The 10321-nt window shown below is 39.0% G+C and overlaps 1 long non-coding RNA gene across 1 annotated transcript; it reads right to left on the reverse strand.

The window, feature by feature from the left end:
- Positions 1 to 4070: 4070 nt before the first annotated feature.
- Positions 4071 to 8285, reverse strand: LOC117878254. The gene is made up of 3 exons (XR_004645936.1): positions 7478 to 8285; positions 6028 to 6142; positions 4071 to 5045 (listed from the first exon to the last, which is right to left on the reverse strand). It is a non-coding gene; the product is annotated as an uncharacterized LOC117878254 (long non-coding RNA).
- Between the last annotated feature and the right edge of the window lie 2036 nt (positions 8286 to 10321).

The following is a 10321-nucleotide window of genomic DNA, read 5'->3' on the forward strand; positions in this document are numbered from 1 at the left end:
ACTGGCTGAAGATTTTAGGAGAGGGTTGGCAAAACCCTTTTTGGGATAAATACTAAATTTAACGGACTCGTTTTTCCATTTCAAATATGCACATAGGGTGGACAGGGTTAGATATCTTTATGTGCTGCCTGGACAACACCCACTGCTTCCCGCTGCAGAAGTGGAGCTCAGCTCCTTATTCCTTTCAACCCTAACAAGTGATTTACATTTGCAAGTTTTTTTCATGGGGAAATGGGCTGGAGAATTATTTTAACAAATCAAAGTCAAGACTCTCCTTTGAGGGGTGTAGGTGCCAGTTTTGTTAAAAAGGAGTTTACATAACCCTCCTTCTGATCATCAATACCTTGAAGATAATGACAACTTCTTTCCTTTGACTGGTGTGTAGGTTTATCTCCTCACTAGGACCTTGCTTTGGGGAGAATGACTTAAAGTTGGTCCCTTAAATATAGTCCCTTGTCCTCAAGGGAATGAATTAGTCAACTACTTGTAATGTTTCCTGACAATATCAATTAGTTGGTCCCTTACTTCAGAGCCTCTCAGGGAAATGAAAACAAGATCAATCTCTTGACCTCAGGGGAAAAAAAAGTCCCTAACTTGCTCTTTCCACAATACCAGCTTCAGTCCCAGAAAAACCCAGTCTCTCTGGGTCAATGAGGAGACAAAGCACCTGATATTTCACTGTCTTGCCCATTTGTGCAGGGTGGTAAGTAGTGTTTTTCTCTAACTCCACACAGGTGTAAATGGTTACCAAAGGCAAGGTACTGGAGAATCAAACCAAGAGTCTCTGTATATAAGCCAGTTTGGCCCTTGACTCTAAGGCTTCTTAAATTTAGGCTTCTGACAGACAGGGAGAAGAGAGGTTCTGCTTTTCTACTTGAAAGTAACCAGGTTAAGACTTCCTAACAGGCCTCATCTGAAAGGCTCTCCTTCTATTAACGGCAGATTATACAGTTTCCCTAGTCCAAGGTAAATTCCTTTTCTCTCTCTCTCTAAGATTTTAGCCCCTAATTTGCTTTGCCCGGATCACACTGACAGAGCTATAATCAATGCATATTTGGGGCCCATAAAATGTTAACACAAAATCTAGATTTTGTTCTGGAACGTAGCCAGTTTTTAACAAACCCTGACAGTGCCACATGCCCTCTGGGAGGAAGTGGATCAAAATCTATGAAGATTGTGACCTACTGAGTAATTATCTCCAATATATATAATGTATATGGAAAGTAATTGCTGGCCAGCACAAATAATCACACTACCAAAACCAGACAAGTCTGTCCAAATATGAAGTGATTATAAGGTCAAAGTAAAGCAGGGCAGTCACAATAAGAGCTCTCTTCGACAGGTCAAGCAATATGGCCCAGCACAGAGATGCAGTACTAGTCTGTTAACTCATCCTTGCAGCCAGACCAGGTGGGTCCTAATAATGCCACCCTAAGAGTACAAAAGAGTTTCTGTACAGCAAAGAGAACTTGGGGGCAAGCACAGAGATAGAGCAGTTCTGCAGGGAGACAATCTTAGAAACTGTCAAGCTCAGGCTGTAATGTATATTGTTTGTTAATTAAGTTAGGAGCAAAGGAGATCCCAATAAGAGGATACATTTGGACACTATTTCAAGTGTGTATGTGCACTGTGGTAGGAGCAGGGTGAGAATGATATCTGATTACACTATTCTTTGTCCACTATGGGAGATTTATTTGCAATGCGAGCAGGGATTACTTATGTAAGTAACCCAATTTGTCTGAATGCTTACGCAATGTAAACTAGATCTGGACTCTGAGGTGTAGCTGACAGTAAAAAAATATTTACTGAAGATTCTACAATACCCTAGACTGCTGTATCACTTTACAAGTGTGCCTGGCATATTTCAATTGGTTACACACAAGAACTTACAAGGACTTGATTTTGCCACATGATAATGGTAAAGAATTACAGATTGTCACTTTCTACTAACAATGAAAAAGGAGCTGTATCAGAAAAAGGAAAGTAGCAGTATCCCTAAACCAATTCACTTGCTGTCTGCTTCACTACCTAGAGCCTTCCCAAAACCCTTCTTCCTGGAGGCCTGACACAGATATAAAGAAACAGCACATACCTGTTTAGTTTTCTTGATGATAAATTAACTAAAAGGATGTCTGTAGAGAAACACCTACAGATTCCAGAGAAGTGCTTAGTTTCCTTATCGCCAAGTATGTAATATCAGGGGCACACCATGAATGCTGAAACATTTGCGATCATATTCCAGGCATTCTAGGCAAAAACATTTCTGAACTCCATTTACTTGCAGGTGTTTTAATTAAACGCATTTTGGTGCTTTTAAAGACTTTCATCTATAGTATAAGACAAGACCTTTATATCCATTGGTACAAAGTGGCAAGCAGTGGATATGGCCGAAGGGGTGCAAGATTGCTTTTAATAAATGAAAACAGTTATTAAGACTGGTGTTCACCAGTGCACTGTGAAAATCACAAACCATTCTGTCAAGCCTTTGACAAGTTGAATTGTGCAACGGGAGCTGTGGTGCAAGGCGATACAAAGAGAGACTAACTAGCTTGGTTTCTATAACTTTAATTATTAGTGAAAAGAACTGCAATTTGGAAAAGAGGTGCAAAACTTAGGTCCAAACCTGGATTTGGAATAAAAATTCAGGTTCCAAGGTTTTGTTTCAGGCCTGTCTTTAGTCATAAGGATGAATCTGGGCAATCTCCTATTTGAATATTGTACCTCAGTAATCACTATGTATGGATGCAGAAAGCAATGATCTTTTCAAATAAGTGATGTGCATAGAAACAAAGACTTCATCTTGCCAGGACTCAGAGTTCTAACAGGAATTTTAATTCAAATCAGGTTAGTCATTTTGGCTTTGAATAGAACTTCCACCATTTGTTTTTTTTTAAATTGCAGCCAAATGACAATCAAAAAGGTATGAAATTATTTCTGCCTTTGCAAACAATTTAAAAAGCCCGACCTCTCCCACTTTGAGTTGCACTTTGCTGATCAGTGTACAGATAAAAATGCTAACCGCAATGGAAACTCGCTTTTGGAATGTAGTATTTGCTCCAAACAGTAGAATGATCACTAAAAGCAGTGGTCAGTATAACCAGATTACACTCTAAATACCAATAAAGTGCCATGAGCCCAAGAGCAGCTTTGCAAAGGATTACTGAATGTTATTGTTATTATGTAACCATGAATGAACCAAATCTTAAGTTAATTAATTTAAACTCATTGAGCAAATTCTAGCAGAGGACGTAACTGTCAAATGTAGCCCATGCAGAGAATAGCAGAAAAAATTAAATGTCACATTACCATTTTCTTACCTATCACCTTTCTGCAAATGCATCCATTTGAAGCAATGCAGTTGCTCCTGCCACAGCTACCTTCACCATTGGAGGGAGTGTGGATGATGACTCCACATTTCCGTTTTCTTTTCTGCCTCTGCTCGAGAAGTCAGACATTTACAATGGTTAATTAACTCTGCAGCAAGTGACATATGATGACCAGCTAATTTCTGTGGAGAGATTCCTAACTGATCGTTTCCACTGCTTCCAGCCGCTGATTTTTCTTCTCAACTTCTTTAGAAAGTAGATGGTTCTACTTTTCCACTTGGTGCTGTCAATGGTTCTGACACTAGACCATCACAATGTTCTTTCTTCATTTTCTCTTTATCATGAAGGCTTTTTTAAAAATAAAGGAACACATTGAGTGCTGCCAAACCTTTACATTGTACAAAACATCAAAACATGGTTTGTATCCCAAGAGACAGACATTTTATTGTCCCAATCTGTTGTCAGTTACCCTAAAGTAAATTTTTCATGGGGTTACACTGCATTTACCTTGATATCACTAACAGCAGAATACTGATCTAAGTTTTTGTGTGTTTAGCTACATGTTACTTTTAGGTCACTGGATTTAGATTTTTAAATCCACTTCTTCCTTCCCTTTGAAATTTACCATAAAAATAGAGAGATATACACACACATGAGGAGGGGGAGCGAGAGAGTGCAGACAAGAGGAAGACATGGTCTGGACTTGAAACAATAATGGTGAGACAAAAATAACTCATTCACTCACATACAAACCCAAACATAAGAGAAAAGATCTGGGCAGCCCAGTATTGTTCCCATTAAAATTAGTGAGATCAAGACTAGGACCCTATGTCTAAACACTTTATATTCGATAAAGAAGAGATCAATAGGATTCAAAGTTCACAAGAACAGAGTATGAATTCTCAGGGAGCTAATAAATGTCTGTATGCAAGTGTGTTTGATTCATCTAAAAGGGAAGGATTTGCAATGGATTCATAGAATGCAAAGCTGCTTATCTTTAAACTGCGGTTTAACAACAGGAAATGAACACATTTAGTTGAGACATGGTTTTTCACTAGTCTCTAAATGCTTCAATGGAAGTTCAGCAGAAAGCAAAACATATGGGTCACATCCAGTGCATTCTAGCTAAAGAAATGAGGGAGCGGTTTGTAAAACAGTACGAGTTTATGTGTCAGCACTGGAGTAAAATCTGGGTCCTCTTGATCTTCTCTCTCTCTTGTTCTATAGGATAAGAGGCCCTCTAACTGGGGCTACTATTTTGAAAATAAAAAGTTGAACCTGGAAATCATTTATTAAGACATGACTACAGTAAATACAGGCTAAATATTGGAACACAGGTGTATTGTGTTATACAGAGAAGTGCAATGTAATGGTTACTAAATGGATTCACGTGAAAGATGAGTTTTTTCTGGGTGGCCTGCTGAAGTTCAGTCTGAACAAAGTCTTCTTCATCCAGGTGCAGAGCTCATGTAAGCATTATAATGTCTTTGTGATGGCATTAGACACATCTGTTCAGAACAGATTCGATCTATCAATGTACTGTTGGCAATGGTGTCTCTCAGATTTCCCAAGCACTCTCATAGTTTTCATCAGTGATGGAAAGTGAGAGCTCATAGGAAAAGGAGGAGTTCCCCAACACTTTCTTGGTCCCAGTTTGGAGGAATGATTGGAGCCATCAAAAGCCTTTTAGAAGAATACCTGGTACTGGATAGTAATTAGCTTATTACAAGAATAAAATAGTTCAATGTTAAGGAAATCTGTGATTAGGACTTTGGGAAAACATGAAGAGGTTGCCCCCAAATAATCCTACCAGTTTAACAATAGGGTTAATGCACATGTTCCATAGACCTAACTGTAACTTTCTTTATGCCGAGTTTTAGTGCATTGAAGAACTGGAGTCAGAGCTATTTAGTGATAAAACCTTTACAAGTGTCATCAGGAAAATGTTATTAGCTGGAGCACAGATTCTGGAAAGCCATTAAAAAAAAGTTAACACCCCTAGACTTTTCTAAGCTACCCAGAGAGAGGATATTTTTATTGAATTTTCACTTTTTAAATCTTTTTATGAGTTTGCTCCTCCCCTTGGGTTATCTTTGGCGTACGCTGACTAATAAATCTCTTCAGCAATCTATTTTAGTAGTGCTTGATTTATTTACTTAACTGTTTTGTATTTTTCAACAGCTAGAGGAATGGATTATGCAGGAAAATTGGGGAATGGGGGTGCAGGAATTTTTACATATCCAAATATTATAGTACATATCACTCACAATTTCTGAAAAGCCACAGGTTCACCAAAAAAGTATGAGGCCTCAAATCTGAGTTTACTGCAGAGGCTTATTCTTTGTTTTGTTTGTTTGGAGTTGATACAACTTCATATCTCGTTAAAACGCAAAAAATTATTCTGAGTTTACTGTGACGATACAAAAACATTGTGAAATTCACATCACAGGCAGCTTGACTTTTCTAAGTAGCTCTTTAAAACATACATGTTAGTATGTGTTAGCTAACATGCGTTAACACCACACCTAAAATCCTAGTCAAGACAAGGCCTTCCAGGGCAGGGAATCAGGCTTCACATCAGAAGCAAGTAGAGCTAATTGCCAATGGTACAATTTGTTCCATTTCTGAAGTTGAGTCAAATAATATTTTACATTTACACAATGCCTTTCATTCCCAAAATATCCCAAACTATGAAAGATACAGTACTGCCAGGCTAAAATCAATGGCGCTTTAATGATGTTCACCCAGCTGAGGATCTGTATTATGTACAAGTTAATAGAAGCAGTTGGAAGGTTATCCCGGTGAACGGTCTGGACCTGAAATAAAGTCTCTCTCAGAACGGTCAATCCTTAAATAAAGCTTAAATTTAATTAAAATGAAAGGAAACATTCTCCACACTCTTAATGAAATCCAAGAAACTCCAGTGCAGTTATCTAAGTAAAACTAAATCTTCTTTAAAGGCCGCTGCTAAGTCCACTTTTTAAAAAATTGCTGCAAACTTCTTTTCGATGTATGTGGCTAACTAAAGAAATACATCGCTGATTAACCTGGAATCCTCTGGTATCTGAGATTCATGAAACAGAGGTCATATAAAAAGTATACTGGAAGTTAAATACTTGAATCTGGAAACAATCTGCAGACTGGCTCCAAAGCTTATTGTACTGAGATCAAGAGGCTGAGGTACAACTAAGTTATCTGTTATGAGAGAAAAATTCTTATTTGAAAGAAAAGCTTGCCCAGCTTCTAGGCCTACCAGTGGAATACAAAATAAATAGTGTAGCAGCCCAGAATGTATTTTGTCAGAGCCAGATTTTGTTATTTTTATAGCATCGTTGGTATGTAAGATGCTTTACAAACAAGTAAGAAAACAAGGTCCCTCCTCTGGGAGCTCACTATTTAGATACAATAGATACCAATGAAACATGACAGACTGAGAAGAGGGAGGAAAGGTGGCAGGAAGAAGGAAAAAAATAATCCAGTTATGACATTACAACTCAGCACTGCATGATCCATGTTCTAGTCTAAGTCTACAGCAGGGGGTTCTCAATTTGTTCTGGATTGCAACCCCCCACATGATCATGACTTCACCTTGTGACCCACCCTACCCACATTTCTTTGCCATAAAGGACTGTGGGATTTGTGTCAGTAAAAATGATGGGGGGGCTGGTGGTGACTGGCAAGGCTCTTGGTGGGTAACAGGTGCAGTGGCTGATGCTGGAGTTCGTGCGTGTATGTGGAAACTGGATGCTGCTGTAGGTCCTTTTCACCTCAGCCTGAACAACGCAGAAATCTGGGAGTTAGAAGTCACTGCTTCAAGAAGCTACAGAGCTAGCACTTCAGTCTCTTAAGTGCTCACTTGCCCTATCCTGGAGCAGTGTGATCATGGGATAGCGGTTACAGCTCCTCTGGGTCTGCGTGTTGGGAAATCAGAACGCATGCAGGGGCAAGGGGAGAGGGGCTCCTTCTGTCCCCTCCTGGGCCTGCTGAGTCCTGGCAATGAGGGGATTTTTGTTTAATTCCCCCCCTCCCGCCCGCCGCCCCATCCGCCAGTACAATGACTCACTGGCAGGTGACCCGCATCTAGGTCACACCCCACTGAATGGGAAGTACTTGTCTACAGCGCACAACCACTGGCCCACTGGGGGACTTACAGATGTTTTATAAAAATCCAGCTTTGCTATCTTCAGTCGCCAAGGGTGAGCTGATAACTTGAGTGAATTGCCCTCCAGTCGAGGTAGTACAAAAGAAACAACAGTTATTAGTGATCTTGTTAAGAGAAATTTTGAAGATGGGAGATACAGTGTCTCTTGCCATGCCACCATCACCATCACAAGAGAAAACAAATATCTGGGTGTGACAAAGGATCATCTGATAATAGGTTGACTGACATATAACAGAACCTACTTTCCTTGGGCCAGACTTAACCTGTGGCCTACCTCCTTAGCTAATCAGCTACCCAGATCGTGGCATTTCCATATGCATATTGATGAGCACTGTTGCAAGTAAAAAGAGAAAGTTGAGAAAAAGCCATTGGTTTCTTTCATTGTAAAGAGATTGCCACAAGGTGCCACTATGACAGCGCTGTCACTGAGGAGAGACTTCTCGCAGAGGAGACAACACTTGACATGTTATGCAGACTGCCCTTCAAAACCCATCACTGGCTGACAATTATGCCCTTGGATAAAGACTCAGCTATACTATCCAAGCAGTCAAGAGACTATGTATAAATATGAGAGTTAAGGGCATGATTCCCAGCTGAGAATGTCAAAACACTTATCTGTCTTGACTTTAAAAGCCTCTGGTTAAGTGGAGGATGAATCACTACAAAGCTGGTTCTGAGCTGCAAATCAAATTACAAATATGTTAGAAACTGGTTAAATGAATAACCCTAATGCACCATTGTTTTACTATATAAACACATTTCCTTCTTTGCTAGGTGTCACTTAAGAAGTCTCTGCTGTTTTCTGAAATGTACTTCACATCACTAGTTTCATCAGGCTAAATCTCTAATACATTTAACATTTCATCTTGTTTATACTTTCAAGAAGTTAATAACAATTTTTAAAAAGAGTTAGTACAAAATAAAAATATTTCTCAAAACATCTCAGGAATTTTTAAGCACAAGAGATCAATAAAATAAGTCAATTTTCAGAAATAGGAAAAAGAAAATCTCCATAGCACTTTCTGATATAATAGTTAGAGCTGGTCAGGAGTTTTCTGTGGAAATGTATTTCTGATGGAAAACACAGTTTCCACAAAATCAAAATTTGCCAACAGAAAATTCAGACCATTGGGCAGGATGGAGGCATCAGGCTCCAAAACGACAACTTCCATGAGGCAATGTTTTTTTTAAACAACTAACAAAATCATCCAAAGCATAGGAGTTGGTGGTGATGGGGGACTTTAACTACTCAGATATCTGTTGGGAAAATAACACAGGAGGGCACAGATTATCCAAAAAATGCTTGGACTGTATTGGAGACAATTTTTTTTTTAATTCAGAAGGTGGAGAAAGCTATTAGGGGAGAGGCTGTTCTAAATTTGATTTTGTCAAATAGGGCGGAAGTGGTTGAGAATTTGAAAGTGGAAGGCAGCTTGGGTTAAAGTGATCATGAAATGAGAGAGTTCATGATTCTAAGGAATGGTAGGAGGGAGAACAAAATAAAGATAATGGATTTCAAGAAGGCAGATTTTAGCAAACTCGGGGAGTTGGTAGGTAAGATCCCATGGGAAGCAAGTCTAAGGGGGAAAAAAAATAGAAGACAGTTGGCAGTTTTTCAAAAAGACATTATTAAGGGCACAAGAGCAAACTATCCCACTGTGTAGGAAAGATAGGAAGTATGACAAGAGATGACCCTGGATTAACCAGGAGATCTTCAAGTATCTAAAAATAAAAAAAAAGTCCTTCAAAAAGTGTAAAATAGGTCAAATTACAAAAGTTGAATATAAACAAATATTCAGGGACAAAATTAGAAAGGCCAAGGCACAAAACGAGATCAAACTAGCTAGAGACAAAGGGTGACAAGAAAACATTCTATAGATACATTAGACACAAGAGGAAGACCAAGGATAGGGTAGACCCATTACTCAATGAGGGTGGAAAAACAACAACACAACATGTGGAAATGGCAGAAGTGCTTAATGACTTCTGTGTTTCGGTTTTCACCAAGAAGGTTGGTGATGATTGGACCTCTAACATAGTGAATACCAGTGAAAATGAAGTAGGATCAGAAGAGGCTAAAATAAGGAAAGAACAAATTAAAAATTACTTAGACAAATTAGATGTCTTCAAGTCACCAGGGCCTGATGAAATGCATCCTAGAATACTCAAGGAGCTGACTGAGGAGATATCTGAGCCATTAGTGATTGTCTTTGAAAAGTCATGAAAGACGGGAAAGATTCCAGAAGACTGGAAAAGGGCAAATATGGTGCCTATCTATAAAAAGGGAAATAAGGATAACCCAGGGAATTACAGACCCATCAGCCTTGTGGATGGGGGGGGGAAGTGGTAGACATAGTATATCTTGACTTTAGTAAAGCTTTTGATGCTGTCTCTCATGACCATCTCATAAACAAACTAGGGAAATGAAACCTAGATGGTGCTACTATAAGGTGGGTGCAAAACTGGTTAGAAAACCTTTCCCAGAGATAATGACATAGAGAGTACACTTATAAAGTTTGCGGATGATACCAAGCTGGGAGGAGTTGCAAATGCTTTGGAGGATAGGATTAAAATTCAAAATGATCTGGACAAACTGGAGAAATGGTCTGAAGTAAATAAGATCAAATTCAATAAGGACAAATGAAAACTACTCAATTTAGGAATGAACAATCAGTTGCACACATACAAAATTGGAAATACTAGGAAGGAGTATTGCGGAAAGGGATCTGGGAGTCATAGTGGACCACAAGCTAAATATGTAATGCTGTTGCAAAAAAAGCAAACATAATTCTGGGATGTATTAAGCAGGAGTGTTGTAAGCAAGACACAGGAA

The sequence above is a fragment of the Trachemys scripta genome, chromosome 5 (genome assembly GCF_013100865.1).
Source record: "Trachemys scripta elegans isolate TJP31775 chromosome 5, CAS_Tse_1.0, whole genome shotgun sequence".
Taxonomy (NCBI): Eukaryota; Metazoa; Chordata; order Testudines; family Emydidae; genus Trachemys; species Trachemys scripta.